The sequence below is a fragment of the Geotrypetes seraphini genome, chromosome 7, assembly GCF_902459505.1.
Source record: "Geotrypetes seraphini chromosome 7, aGeoSer1.1, whole genome shotgun sequence".
Classification (NCBI taxonomy): domain Eukaryota; kingdom Metazoa; phylum Chordata; class Amphibia; order Gymnophiona; family Dermophiidae; genus Geotrypetes; species Geotrypetes seraphini.
The window spans coordinates 130,620,627-130,636,717 of NC_047090.1; the positions used below are offsets into that span (position 1 = coordinate 130,620,627).

Genomic DNA, 16,091 nt, shown 5'->3' on the forward strand with positions numbered 1-16,091 from the left:
GAATGTGAGCCTGCTTGGGACAGAGTGGGGAGTTTTTCAACGTTCCTTAAGACAATGCAATTTTACTTAGCGTGCAATCCGCTTAGGTTTAAGCGGAATAGAAATGTTAAAAATAAATAAATAAATTTCATTGAGAGCAGGGTAGACAGGGATTATAAAGTTGGTGGTGTTTATTCTTTTGTTTATTTCTCTTAATCAAAGGAGGCCAGCAGCTGTCCCATTAAGAGAGTGTGGAAGTCCCCATCAGTCCTACTGGGACTTAAGTGAGGCCTAAAGACAAATTGAGAAAGCAGAAACATCAGCCAGAACATTTTCTGCAACTGTGGCTAGAGCTAAATATGGTCTTTCATTATTTAAATAATTATATGTATTTTGGCTTGGATAGTATTTGGGACTGTTGGGTATAATGAAGATGCAGCATATTAATCAAACTTGTGGTGTGTGGAAGCTAGATACTATGAGAAAGGAACCTGTAGTAAATTTTTTCAAGTGTAAGTACTGGTCAAGCTTATAGTGTTAGTAGGGAAATATTACAATGAAATGATTTTAAAATTAGTCTGACAAATATATTTCTCTTGATTGTAATTTTTCAGAGCATATCGTCCTCACTTTCAGGAACATCAACATGATTTTTTTATTCTTGATTGTGCATCAGGCTGGTATAACGTCCTAAATGTAGACCAGTGTCTGGACTCCATTACCCTATTTTAGTAAGAATCCACATCACGCTTATCTTTTAATTAAATACAAAACAGGAAACATCTCAATGTTACTTTCTCATAAAAAGCTGATAATCATGGTTTTTAAGCACATTCTCGCAAAGGCCCTGTCTTGGTATATTTAACTACATCTACTTTGACTTGTGAACCTAAACGTGCCAGATTTGTTGAAAAGTCTTTGTTAAACGACTCTCCTAGTTGTCAGCCTGTGCTTACATTTCCTTAAACTGGAGGATAATAATCTCCTGTGGATTTAACAGAGAGTTGCCAGCTGGAAGCTCTGACAATCCCCCCAGTGGGCCTCATTGGTTTACTTTCAAACAACCAAACTTTAGTTTTGGGGTTTAGTTTTGGCCGCAGTTTCGGTTTATGCCCAAAATGGTTAGACAGTTTTGATCGGGTCAAAACTCAAAAAAAAAAAAAAAAATTAAAACAAAACTGTTTGGGTTAGCCTCTATAACGTGAACAGATATTGGGCAAGGAGTCTTCACAAACCCAGCCAGACCATGGTTTAAAAGTGAATAAAAGCTCTCTTAGTGGTTCATATGAAAACCTGTTCCTCTCACAGGCACTTAGCTCAGCAGTGTACATAAAGCAGCTTGGAGTTCATTAGCAAAGAAAAGGGTCTGTTTGCTACCAGATCATAGAAGAATCATAGTGTGCACAGAATTAGTAAGATAAAAGCATTTCCTACCTCACAGTTACATATCTGGTCCTTCAAACGCAGTGGAGATCTACTTCTTCTTACGCTGAACCTCCCTGTGTTTCCCAGCCTTGGGATTTTATTTCCTCAGGATAAACTATGCCCTCCTGGATGAGCTTTCCAGGCCTATGAGTGAAAGCATTTAAGGGGGACCGATATCTTCCTATGCACTCCATCACAGAGCCTATGGACCAGGTGCCAGCTGTGGGTATTTGAGAACCCCCCAATATTTAGCAAACTCTTTGACTGTGACCAATGAACATTTGCTTGCTTTGAGTCCCCCCCTATTACTCACACATTTAGAAGAGTTGGTTTCTATGCCTATAAGTCATTATAAAATAAACCTGCCTACCTGCCCTATTATAAGATTACCTTCTACAAGTGGATGATCCGCCCCCATAAATTTCATGGTGCAGCCAGACCTGGTTAGGTTACAAAGGTAAAGCGTGGCTCAAATAGCACAACTTGTGGTAAAATAACGTATCTTAACAATAGCACAGTGGTTCTTAAACCTGTCCTGGGGGGCCCCCAGCCAGTCGGGTTTTCAAGATATCCCTAATGAATATGCATATAGCATCAAACTAAGGAACTGTCGTTATAAATGTTCTGAAGACTACTGAGGTATTGTGAAGAATATTATGAGTGAATGGGTGTATATGTTGAGTATTAGATGAAATGTTATGTATTATGTGGTATTGTATGATTTATGTGTTATAGATTGATGAAAATGGAGCCTTTGCCATTTTAACCTCCTGAAGATGCTTATCCGACGAAACACAGAACTGTGTTGAGCGTTGATAACTGCCACATTTGGATGGAAATGCAATAAGGATCATATGATATATTTTGGAGTTATGGAACTTACATGACAACAATTGATCTAAAGATAAGGACCGATGCTGTTTGTTTTAGACCCCGCTTGGACGGGTGATGCACATGAACTTTTTGCACTGATATAGATATATGGGGAGGGCATTGGTATTTATGTTGGATGAATGAGTTGTATGTTTATGTGTTTATTTATTGAGCATAGTTATATTTATGTGAATGATATATACTGTTATGAGTAGTATTTACATTATAATAAAATATATGTAATTAGATAAATTAATAGTTCCTTAGTTTGATGCTATATTATTGTGGCTATCAAGAGTTGTGACAAGTCCCGTTGGTTTTTGTTTGTTAATGAATATGCATGAGAGAAATTTGCATGCCTACTACCTACTTTATAGGCAAACCCCATTCATGCAGATTCATTAGGGATATCTTGAAAACCCGGTTGGCTGGGGGTCCCCCAGGACAGGTTTAAGAACCACTGCAGTAGCACATATTGATAAAGTCCTCTCTAAGTCATTTATTCTATACACGTTTCACCCAAATATTTTCACACTTCAAAGAACACCTCACCAACGTATAAGAATATAAGTAGCTTTAGAACAAGAAAGTGAGTAAAACTGTTAGATTCTACACAGTAAAATGCTTTTATGTATTGAACAGTGATTAGCTTAACCACTGTTATTCCTGTCATCCAGTAAAGGGTGTGATATTTACAATTTTTTGGGAACAAGTAATAATAAAACCAAATTATTAATCTATTTATTTATTTATTTATTTCCAAACTGAAGAATTAAACAACTTCCCTATCTGTCTCACAAGCAGGATAACACCTTTAATTTGTGCCACTGAATCACTCATTTCCTCTTTGCAGAAAAGTTTGTGATAATAGCATGCTAGTGAAATAAAACCAGCTCAACATTTTTATTTTCCTACTTACACAATATTCATGCTCCCAGATGAGCTGAAATGATTGCGTAGGGCAGATTTTTTAATTACTTTTTTTTTTCAATCCTGTATATTTTTGTTTACGCAGAATAAGAGTCAGAAAAAAAGAATACATGCCAGAGTAGCAAGAATATAACAATTACCTATGTCTGAAGGAACTGAGAAAGAGGGAAAAACAAGTCATTTTTATAGCTAGAAGCACACGGGTATGCAAAATACCAGCTAACTCAGTCAAAACTCCACCTCTTATTAATGGGTCCATTTACTTAAGTTTAGTGTGTACTAAGGACCAAATTCTGTATATAGTTAGCATAGCAAATGATAGCAGATAAAGACCGGAACGGTCCATCCAGTCTGCCTATTAGTTATTCTCATTAAAAATACCTGTTTAAGTTAACTTGCCTTTTCTTTGATGGTTTCTGGGCCATAAACTAAAGTCCACCTGGAATTGTCCTAGATTTCAGCTACTGAAGTTGCCATCTAACCTATCCAACCACTCCAACCTCTCCGACCATCCCGTTGTTTGCAGGATATCTACTGTAAAGTCTGGCCAGTAACGTCCTAATGTTCCAAGTTAGTGGAGTTCCCATTGATGCCCTCCCCACCTAGCCCATCCTACATCAAATCACCATACATTGGACACAAACCGTACAAGTCTGTCTAATGCTGGCCTTAGTTCTTTAATTTATACCATTTGTTTTCTAATTAGATATCCTCTGTGTTTATCTCAAGTTTTTCAGAATTCCATCACCATTTTCCTCTCTACCACCTCCCTCGGGAGGGCATTCTAGACATCCACAACTCTCTCCATGAAAAAGAACTTCCTAATATTACTCCTAAGTCTTCCTCCTTTCAACCTCAAGTTATGCCCTCTAGTTTTACCATTTTCCCTTCTCTGGAAAAGATTTGGTTATATATTAATACCTTTCAAGTATTTAAACTTCTATCTCATATCTCCCCGGTCCCTCCTCTCCTCTAGAGCAGGGGTCCCCAACCCCCGGTCCGTGGCCCACTAGCGGGCGGCGGCCGTCTGACAGTGACACTTTCTCTCATAAGAACATAAGAATTGCCGCTGCTGGGTCAGATCAGTGATCCATTGTGCCCAGCAGTCCGCTCTCGCGGCGGCCCTTAGGTCAAAGACCAGTGCTCTAACTGAGTCTAGCCTTACCTGCGTACGTTCTGGTTCAGTAAGAACTTGTCTAATCTTGTCTTGAATCCCTGGAGGGTATTTTCCCCTAAACACAGCCTCTGGAAGAACGTTCCACATTTCTACCACTCTCTGGGTGAAGAAAAACTTCCTTACATTTGTACGGAATCTATCCCCTTTTAACTTTAGAAAGTGCCCTCTCGTTCTGTCTACCTTGGAGAGGGTGAACAACCTATCTTTATCTACTAAATGTATTCTCTTCAGTATTTTGAACGTCTCGATCATGTTTCCTCTCAGTCTCCTCTTTTCAAGGGAGAAGAGGCCCAGTTTCTCTAATCTCTCACTGTATAGCAACTCCTCCAGGCCCTTAACCATTTTAGTCGCTCTTCTCTAGACCCTTTCGAGTAGTACTGTGTCCTTCTTCATGGACGCAGTATTCCAGGTGGGGGCATACCATGACCCGGTACAGCAGCTTGATAACCTTTTGGATGTTATTGTGGCCCATTTTGGAACCAACCTGGACCCCTGAGGAAGATGTGTTCATCGAAACACGGACCGTGTCGACTCCTTGATCCTGTATCATCAAGGTGGACCACGTTGCAAAAACAACGCTCAACAACAGAAACAAAGACCTGGCATCAAGCACATCGTCTCTGCAGCATTCTCCCTTGTCATTTTCTTCATGGCATTATCTCCATAAACTTGGACCAATATGTCCCTGATTTCATTTCCACTCTTGCCAAGTTTAAGAAGAAATTTAATGTTTGTTAATTGCTTTCATTCAAGTTCGACATTCTTGTGATGTCACACAAAAACACGCAACAATAATGAACACCACTCAGCAAGACACCGCCACACGTCGACACGAAGATAGCTATGAGACACTGACATACCAAGGTCATGAAACCTTACCAAGTTGTTTGTACTGTGCTGTCAACGTTAGCGCACAGAGGCAATTTAATGAACGTAATTGTCAGACCTCGTATATGTAACAGAAGGGCTTCTGCATTAAGCACGCACTAAACTGTACATGTGCAGACATGCCCATGCAGCAACCGCTCTCTGCCTCCCCCCCCAACAAACCCCAGCACTAAAAAGTAAATTTTATTTTTAAGTGCATGGAACACTCATGCAAAAACTATCGCGGAACACCTCAGCACACAACACCCCTCCCCCCCTATGATAATGTTTTTTATGTGTGAAGCTGTCAGGGAGCCTGGTATGAACTGTCACATCTTTGGGGGATAGGAGAGGATACAGGACCATACGTTAATCCTGTCAGTGGTCACTGTCAGAGCAACATTTTGTGATTTAGTCGCAATTGAAACAGATGTTCCGATTCTTTCCATAGACATTTTTATCTTGTTCCATTATCCCGGGAAACTGTCCTACCAAATCCCACCTCAAACACTCCCCAACCCCTCACCTTGTGATTTAGATAAACTGCAAAGAAATCCAGCTCAATTCTGAGTTTTGAAAATCACAACGTGGATGCTTTCCTGTGGATAGCGTCCATCTAGCGTTTTGTGCCACTTTTGAGATACTTTTCTCTTTTTACTTGCCTTCTTAAACCAGGCAACTCATTATAAAATAATCCTCATGAAGTAAAAAAAATTGTGTACTTACTGTCAAAGAGAACAGGACCCTCCAAAGCTGCTCTACAGGTCTGCTACTCATATGGCCTCTCCTATAGGTAAAAGGGCAAGTCAAAATAGACACCTTCAGTAGTCCATTAAGAGGATGACCCAAACCCTATCACAGATCAGGATCTAGAAAATGAGTTCCTTAATCTTCCTAAAATATAGACAACATTGAATGCTAATACATCTATTTCCCTTTATTTCCCCATAACCCCTATGTCTATGCCAGTGTGTTGCAAACTTTGCAAGCTGCGGCACACTAAACCAGCGGCCGCGGCTCGAAGGCACCCGGTAGTGCTTGGATGTTGACGCAATGATGTCATGCGCATGCCCTGAGCTGTCAGTGGAGGTTGCTGCAAAAGAAGATGTGCGGGGAGGAGGAGAAACACCAGGGACAAAGACAGGCGCTGGTGGCGGCTGACTGCATAAAAGACGTGCCCCTTGCTGTGCTGCCTACAGGATGTGCCTCTGTTTGCAAACTCAGGCTGAATTGTATATGGCAATGCTGGCTGTACAAAACATGAAAGTGATGCATCACAAATGAACGACATTGTTGAGTTACAAAAAGAGGAGAAAAAAGACTGCACAGGCAGCACACAGTTTGTGTTACACTGGTCCTTATAAACAAATTGTATATAAAATAAAAGTTACATACCATTTAAAGGAACAGGATTCACCAGGATGCAGCAGAGACTCTTCCAAGGAGGATCAATTATTGGAGCATAGGCGATATTCCGCAGTGGATGTGAATATGGTGCCATCTTTCCAGTTCATTCAAACAATGGGTAAATACTCATGTGGTGGAAGCACACTGAGTTCTACCTATATGATCACAAGAGTAGTGCAGTAGAGGGCCTTAAAAAGCCCTCAACCATTAAATATAATTTGTTACAATTAATAACTATTAATGTAATATGAACCATTAGAGAAAGAACATTCTATATATGAATATAATATAGGAATTGCCTTTCTTTCCATTGCTATGTTTATGGTTTTCTAGGTGATGTTACTCTTTCCAGAACACTGTGGGCACTTTCATCCTAGGGTTAATATGGTATAGGTGACTGAATGGGGGATAGCTATCAAGATTCTGTCAAACCAGAGTTTTGTTTTCGCCATGGATGCTAAAACTCCTAGTAGAACCCTCTTACAGCTTGACTATAGATGCTATTCTGCACTGATTTGATTATACTAGCTACCAGTACCTTATATGGAAAAATGTTAAATTTTCCCAAATATGATTTTCAAGATCCTCATAAAAAATGGTCCAGCATACTTAAAGAATGTTAACCCTCCATTGCCCTAGGTACAAAAACACCTTAGATATTCTGTCCCTGGTGGGTTCACAAAGTTAATTAGTTAGGTGCCATCGACTCATGTTCGAGTCCTAGTGACTTGATGAATTACAGATTAAAAAGATATTGGTTTTGTGTCCAGTAAGGTCCTCCAGGATCCCCATGGTTGTTTTCAATATGTCCAGTCACCAGATAAACCTAGTTGCAGAGAGTATTATGACCTGTATATCTTCAGGTTTCTAGAGTTTGTGCTTTGGATAAGCCTTCTGGAAACAGGGCTCTAAAGTTTGTGCCCAATAAAGAGTGGATGGCTGGTATCAGAGACAGATGCAACCTTCGCTCTGTGATAAACCCACTTGCATTCCAGAATGTTTCAATGAACACTCTGTTTTACTCTCCCATAAACTTCTGAACAGGACTGTACACTGTAGCAGTTAATGTTATTTACAGGAATATATACAATCAAGTTACATAAACATTAAGCAGACTTTAACATAAAGCAGTGTCTCTCAAACGTTTTTTAGTTTCAGCACACTAAAAAAAAGCAAATGTGTTTCATGGCACATTATAATTGAAATGATAAAATTGCAAAACCAATTAAAAAAATTTAATTTTAGAGTTATTTATTTAAAGTTCTTTAAACTATATATGGGTAATTGTAACAACGATGAAACTAAAGTAGAAAGCCTAGAATTGCTAATTAATGCAATGGATGTGCTTGTTTTTGAGTGCAAATTAACTCAAAGCGCAGCTTGATAGTCAACAAGCAAACATGCATTTCATCATTCACCATCTACAGTTGTTCTCTTTTTTTCAATTTAATTTCTTTCAGAGCTGAAAATCCAAGTTCGCAAAGATAAGAAGATCCAGCCAGTAACAAAGCCTTGATTGCTTTGTTGCTAAAGTTAGGATAACTACCACAGAAAAAATAAAATTACTTGTTAGTTTTCAAGGAATACTACAATGTTAATAACTTCCCATACATATAGGGACTAATTCTATAAATGGGAGTCCCGACTGCAGGTGGAGGTAGGTAAGGTTTTTAGAACAAAAATACATGGGAGTGGCCTTTGGTATCTGGACCAATTGGAGACAGGCCATCCCAGGGCATCCCATGATGCACCGGGAAGGAGGCCTAAGGCCCTGATATGGCCCTGATTGGCCTTAGGTATCTTGGCCAACCAGGTCCTTAGACCCCTCCTTGGTGCATCCCTGGTGCCTGCCTTTTTAGAAGAGGTGGGTCTTCTGGCAGGAAGAAGTGGGCAACCCTACTGCCAGTCTTCTTCAAAGGTAGGGAGGTATCAGGGTGGGATGTTGAGGTGTTGGGGGTATTGGGCTAGATGTTGGGGTGTCGGGTAGGGTGTTGGGAGTTCGGGGGATCAAGGGGTCCCAGCAGCAGGAGGGAGTGGTTATCCCTCCCGCTAATTGGATGTGGGGGTGTCGGAGGAATTAGGCAGGAGAGAATTGGCATCCCTCCTGCTGATCATGGGTGTAGGGGTGTCAGGGGTCTTAGGCAAAAAGGAGTGGATATCCCTCCTGCTAATTGTAGGGGGTGGAAGTGTCATGGGATGTCTTCTGCCTAGATCCGTAGGTACCTTTTATAGAATCAGGGCTTTAATTAATTAATTAATTAATTACCATGAGCTGTTTGTTACCTGTTAAAAACAAAAAGCAAAAACCTCTCCAATCTCCCTGAGCACCATCCTAAACCCTCCACCACGCAGAGCACCATTCTGAATAGTATCCTGAACTCTTCACTGTCTACCCCCCTATCACCACCACCACTGAGCAGCATCCCAAACAGCATCTTGAACCCACACTCCCTGAGCAGCATCACCATCCACTCAACATTTACAAAGAGGGGCCCTTGTGGGTTAGTGGTAGGACAAAAGTGATCCCTAAATGTTCTTGCTCCTTACTATCCTGAGTTCAAAATGGTAGCTGCGATCTCTAGCCACTATTTATTTATATTAAGTTTTATATTCAATTTTACTCACTCATCAGTAATTGCCACTATAGGCTGAGAGCATCTAAGAGAAATAGATACTGCTATTACTTAATATCCAGCAATAGATGTCATGCATTTTGATACATCAAATCTTTGATTATCCTTTCCTGTTGGGTGACTGCCACGGTACAGTCATTTGCACATACAAGTAAATAAAACCGATTTGGTATGACACCACCCCAGAACCCTGCAAATCTGACAATTCACATGAATACATTCCATGCATTTGTAATAGAAGACACCATATACACTTCAGTAGCATAAACAAACCAAAATTCTACTAAAGACTCTTTATATTGTCACAAAAAAATATAATGGAGGAATGGCGAATTATTCTCAACAGCATGTCCTTCATAATGAAATGTTACAAAGCAATTTACTGGTAATTTGTGTAATTTGCTAGCTTGTGGTAACCACTTATGTTTAATTTATAACAAATTAGAATTGTCCAGAGATGCAAGAATTTTACCTGTATAGCGGCTGTTACCTCAGTTGGTATGCATGTGTTAAAATAGATTATATTCTATGACATCTTGCAATCCATTTGTACATCTATCAGTGCAGCTGGCTAGAGATTCAATTGCTTCAGCAAGCATGCTCTTGTTTGCACTTTTGCTAATAGGTTCTTTCTTAATGAATGGAAATATGTAAATTGTATCACTCGTGATGATATGTCAGAGGAATTAAAATGCACGCCTGACTGGATGGAAATGAAATTAGAGATAAAAATAGCCCGACTGGATTGTTGCTGATGATTTGTGTGACATACCTGAGGTTGATTAATAGCACTGCGATAAGTCTTGACTAAACTTAATCACTTATATATCTGGTGATATTGACAATAGAGGAAAGCAAGACATGAAAGTGTCTAGGTCCAAAGCCATGGCTAGAATTTTAAGCAGTACACTTGGCAGCCAAACAGAAGCTTATCCAGCCTTGAGCAATGTTTGCCTGCATGTTAATTATTTCGTACTAAAAGACTTTCTTTTTATTACTGTATAAACAAAATTGAACATCACTAACAAATATGGATTTTTTTTTTTTCTTTTAAAGAGAAGAGCACCAGCAGCACCATCTCATAAATTAGCTGGCATTATAATTAAAGTTGGGAAAACGTCTCGAGCCATCCATAACTCAGGTAACCTTGGATAGACAGGGCTCATCCAATCATCATCACAGACTGTAACAATTCAAACGAGGGGAGGGGAAAGGATGGAGTCAATTTTGGAAAATCACAGACCTGGATTATGAAAGGGTGCTTCAGACTAAGGTCATAGTTGCAATATTATGGGATATGGAAAACATCTGCCGTCATGTTTCTATTACAGAAAGGGTAATAGATGCGTGGAATAGTCTCCCGGAAGAGGTGGTAGAAACAGAGACTGTGTCTGAATTCAAGAGGGTCTGGGATAGGCACGTGGGATCTCTCAGAGAGAGAAAGAGATAACGGTTACTGCGGATGGGCAGACTAGATGGGCCATTTTGGCCTTTATCTGCCGTTATGTTTCTATCTGTCAGTCCATAGCAACATCCAATTACCTTTGCCAGCAAAAAGCCAGGCTCCTGATTCCAGGTGAGGGCCTATCTGGCAGCATGAAGTACACTCCACCCCAGTGACACTGAGGGACAGGGAACTTTGACCTGTTTCTCTTCTTCTGAGAGGAGAGTACTGGAGGACAGCACAATACTAGTCATTATTTTCAGCCTGGAGGTTGCTGTCAGGAGGTTTTAAAAATATGTTCCCAGTTCACCATAGTCTTCCCTGATAATTTGGAGAAAGCAATTTGAAAACTATGGTGTATATAGTCAATGTTATCTAACCAAGTGTGTGTGTATGTGTGTGTATGGGGGGGGGGGGGGGAGGTGGGGGGTGCTCCTACCCAGTTATATCAGGTTGATGGGGTCTAGCACTTATATTAAATTAAACATGACTGAAAAGTGATGCTGAGTATCAGTATGGAGTAGTCTGGGGACAGGGCTAAGGAAGAGCTGGGACTTATTCAGGCAACGTCAATATTTAATGCCGTACCAGACAGCTATCTGAGAATGTTGAGCCGGGTAAAAAGCTGTCTAATTTGCCCAAATGGCTATCCATGCACTGGCACTGAATACTGGCTGGAGATGGATATCCTCCAGTGACTGCTGATATACTGAATATTAAGTGTCAATATCTGGATTTGGGCCAGTGCTGGTATCCAGTTCCAAATCTGCCCATGGTGGTCAGTGTCTCATGCAGACAAAACAGAGTGGGAATCAAAACTAGGCGTACGATGGAGACAAACTTCAATCCATTCTTTAAGAACATAAGAAGTTGCCTCCGCTGGGTCAGACCAGAGGTCCATCATGACCAGCAGTCCGCACCCGCGGCTGCCCATCAGGCCCATGACCTGTAAGGTGATCCTTTTCTAAGCCCTTTGATCCCTTTTATCCTTCTATCTATACTCTATCTCTACCTCTATCTGTATCCCTCAATCCCCCTATCATTCAAGAATTTATCCAATCCTTCTTTGAACCCCCTTAGTGTACTCTGTCCTATCACAACCTCCGGAAGCGCATTCCAGGTGTCCACCACCCTCTGAGTAAAAAAGAACTTCCTAGCATTGGTTCTAAAATTGTCCCTTTTCAGTTTCTCTGAGTGCCCCCTTGTGCTTGTGGTTCCCAATAGTCTGAAGAATCTGTCCCTTTCTACCTTCTCTATGCCTTTCATGATCTTGAAAGTCTCTATCATGTCTCCTCTGAGTCTCCGCTTTTCAAGGGAGAAGAGCCCCAGCCTTTCCAACCTGTCTGCGTATGAAAGGTTTTCCACATCTTTTATCATTTTCGTCGCTCTTCTCTGGACCCTTTCAAGTATCGCCATGTCCTTCTTGAGGTACGGTGACCAATACTGGACACAGTACTCCAGATGCGGGTGCACCATCGCACGATACAGTGGCATGATGACTTCCTTCATCCTGGTTGTAATGCCATTCCTAATAATACCCAACATTCTGTTTGCTTTCTTTGAAGCTGCTGCACATTGTGCCCTTGATTTCATTGTTGTATCTACCAGCACTCCCAAGTCTTTTTCAAGGAAATATTCACATAGGATTCAACACATTGAGTTTCGGCAGAAGGCCTTCATCAGGAGTCCGACCCAATGTATCAAATATCCACAACTAACTTTTTTAAGGTATCAAAGGTGCTCATCAAGTTGGTTACAGAATTTGGGCCTGAGTCTTTAATGCAAAGAAATGTGAAACCATATATTTCGCTAAATTATTTACTATCACCCCCCTCCCCCACTTTGTGGAGCACTGCTCTTTGCCTTATAAAGACGCTTAAACTTAGTTTCAAGTCTCAGATAGACTGTTATTCATTATTATTATTATCTCTTCATTGCATTTGCTCTGTCCGTATTTTTCTCCCATTTGCTGCAATTCAAGCTCTGCTTAGTCTGTTCATCACTCATCTTGATTATTGCAATTCTTCTATGCCAGTCTACCTTTGCTCTTTCCTTAAGCATTTACAACTTGTCCAGTCTACTGCTGTTCATCTACATTGTAACTCTCAACCACTTGATTACATCACTCCACTTATTCGCTCTGAACACTGGATATCACTTTCCTCTCGTATAGAGTACAAAATTTCTATCCCTTGTTTTCAAGGACTATTTTCTCTCTTCTCCAGACAACCTCCACTGTCTCTTCATCCGCTATTGCTTTATTTTCTTACTGTCTTGCCTCAGCATTTTCAACTGTAAACAACACTGTAACCACCCATTGGCATTTTGAGGTATATCAAGACTCTGCAAATAACAAATAAATAATATTATATTTCCCTCTAAGAGACCAGATCATTCTTTGATATTGCATATACTAGTCTTTAAGCCCGTTATATTAACGAGTGCTAGAGTAGATGCCTGTCTGTCTGGTTTTTCTTTGTCTCTCTCTCCTTGCACGCTGCCTGTCTGTCTGTCATTTTTTCTGTCTGTGTCTCTCCCTATGTCCTTAGTGCCCTCAGTGCCTCCTTCCTATGTCCTTAGTGAAACAAAATGATAACTGTTTCAGCAGTTCCTTTTACACAAGCAGGAACAGAAAAACTTACAAAGAATATATGTGCCCCTTCCTATGTCCTTAGTGCCCCTAGTGCCTCCTTCCCATGTCCTTAGTACCCCCAGTGCCTCTGTACTGTGTCCTTAGTGCCCCAGTGCCTGCGTACTGTGTCCTTAGTGCCCCCAGTGCCTCCTTCCTATGTCCTTAGTGCCCCCAGTGCCTCCTTCCCGTGTCCTTAGTGCCCCCAGTGCCTCCTTCCTATGTCCCCATCATTATCTTCCAGACTTTGTCCCCCCCGATGTCAGCCTGCCTGCCTCCCATCCCCCTGAGCAGCATGTTTCCATTTAACCCCCCCGATGCCAGTCTGCCTGCCTGCCTCCCATACCCCTGAGCAGCATCTTTCCATTAAAAGCCCCCAACCCCCTCGATGCCAGCTGCCTGCCTGCCTCCCATCCCCCTGAGCAGCATGCTTCCATTGAAACCCCCCCACCCCTCGATGCCAGCCTGCCTCCCATCTCCCTGATCAGCATGTTTTTAACCCCCCTCCCCCTGCGCTGACCCTACCCGGCACACCAGAAACCCCCGTTGACCCTCCCAGCCAACCTCCTACCGCTAGATGGCCGACAAACCTCACAGCTCCAGCAGCGTCCCAGGCACAGTAGACACGCTGCTTCGCGGTCTTCTACTGGCCTAATTTCCTCTGCCACATCTCTGTGTTACCTGCAGGGCTGGATTTTCCTATAGGCAAACTAGGCTAACTAGGCTTCGGCCTAGTGCCTCAAGATCCGTGTCACATTTTTTATAAAGGTTAGTACCAATAACAACATGTTTCATTTAACATATTGATATATATCAGAGTAATGATGTATTTTATTATCTCATGTAATTTACAAACTTAAAAATGGGAGGTGAAAGGGCCTCATAAGTGGAATAGCCTAGGGCCTCTTTTCATCTAAATCTGGCCCTGGTTACCTGCTGCAGGTCCTTAGACACGCACATGCGTACTCTTACCTGCCACAGCCCGACAGATCAGGGATCAGGGAACAAGGGGTAAGAGTGCGCATGCGCGCTTAGCATTTTATTATATAAGATTTTTCTCATGTTCTTCTCATTCTGTAATTCCTGGCTTTTCCTCTACTTTCTGATAATCCCAACTTTGCAGCCTTAAAAAGGTTCAATATTAATCGCTGTTTCTTCCTATTCCTTTCTCAAAGGTGCTCATCACATTGTGTCGGACTCCTGATGAAGACTTTCTGCCGAAACTCAATCTGTGTTGAGTCCTGTGTGAACATTTCCACAACTTTGTCTCCATTGTATGACTAGTTTTGATCCCCACTCTAGTTTGTATACTTGGCTTTCTTCGTGGGATATCAGCATCTTCTTTGTTGTTTTTGTGGTCAGTATTTTTTTTAAGAAAACATTGTACAATGCAGGCTGGTGCTATTCCCCAAAATTAGAATCTATCAAAAAAAAACATATATTTCACTAGCAAGAGATAGCACCAATTTTTGCATGATTTGCATGTCACCATTCCTAGGGACGCAGTTTGTACCAAGCAGAAGAGTTGTCTTGATATACTACAGTGGGGCCAATATTCAGCCAGTGGGAAGCAGCCTGCGTAAGTGCCATTGGCCCCAGATATTGAATGCTGGACTGTTTCCAGTGACTGGCATTGAATATTCTTTTTCTCTGGGCCAGCACTAACTTATCCAGCTAAGCAAATATTCAGCTCTGGCCAATTAAACAGTAGGAAAAGATAGACTGATATTTATGTGGTATGTTTTGTCTGCTAAGATTAGCCAATCAGCACTGAATATTGCCGGTTATGACATGATATAACCTGTTAAATTTTCAGTGCTGGCCACAAATACTGAGTAAAGATAACTGGTTATCTCACGCTGACTAGTTTCGGTTAGGCATTGACACACTACTTAACTGGCTAGCGGTCATTTCTGGCCAGTTACATAGCTTTGAATGTCGGGGAGAGGGGGGAGGAGGATGTATGTTTTATAAAATAAGGTTCTGATTCTCTAAATGGCACCTAACTTGTAGGCACCACTGAGCGCAATTGTCAATCATCCGCTAGGTGCTGTTTCTAAAATCAAGTCTAAGTGGTCTTAGGCACCAGTAGGCTTTGAAATCTTAGGCACATTCCCTTTTATGCCATGGTTTTCTTGGCCTAAATGACTGCAGCCATGTTACGTGCCTACCAGCACCTAAGTAAGACCATGCCCAAAATCCACCCAGAATCCGAACCTAAGCATGCCTACTTTTTGGTAGACACCTCAGAGTAGATGCCTAACCTGAAGTAGTAGGCGCTTACTGAGTTAGGTGCCTAGCAGCTAATTATTTTTTAAAAATGTGTTTTAATTGTGTTTTTCAATTAACAGTGAAGATTAAGCCAAATTGAATAATTAAGTTAGGTACCTACTTTGGCTAGGCACACTGATCTACACACCTAACTCCAGGTACCATTTGTAGAATCTCTGGATGTTTCCCGCAAGTAGTCCAAAGTCAAGTGCAGAGAAATGTCCAATTGTTTTCCTCAAAAATCATCTACTTGGACAACTTTAGGATGTCAAACTTTGTTCACCATTTCTGATCACCAAAGTGTCTAAGTTGAAAACCTCCAAATCCAGACCATTTGGACATGGGAGGAGTCAGCACAGTAATGGACTGGCCACATAGATATATCAGTAGAGCAGTGGGGCACCTTATATGGCACTGCTGTGAACTTACATAAAGGGTGCCAGAAGTAGATCTCAG

At 41.3% G+C, this 16,091-nt stretch overlaps 1 protein-coding gene and 1 long non-coding RNA gene across 4 annotated transcripts in view; one reads left to right on the top strand and one right to left on the bottom strand.

Annotated features, from left to right (window-relative positions):
• LOC117363819 overlaps window positions 1-481 on the top strand; it is a 37,259-nt gene extending 36,778 nt beyond the window's left edge. The window contains exon 4 of the long non-coding RNA XR_004540130.1: window positions 202-481. This is a non-coding gene — a long non-coding RNA (uncharacterized LOC117363819). The remainder of the gene's footprint in view (window positions 1-201) is intronic.
• The window catches only part of MDGA2 (MAM domain containing glycosylphosphatidylinositol anchor 2), a 1,122,977-nt gene that overhangs the window by 200,161 nt on the left and 906,725 nt on the right, over window positions 1-16,091 (bottom strand). The window lies entirely within an intron of this gene.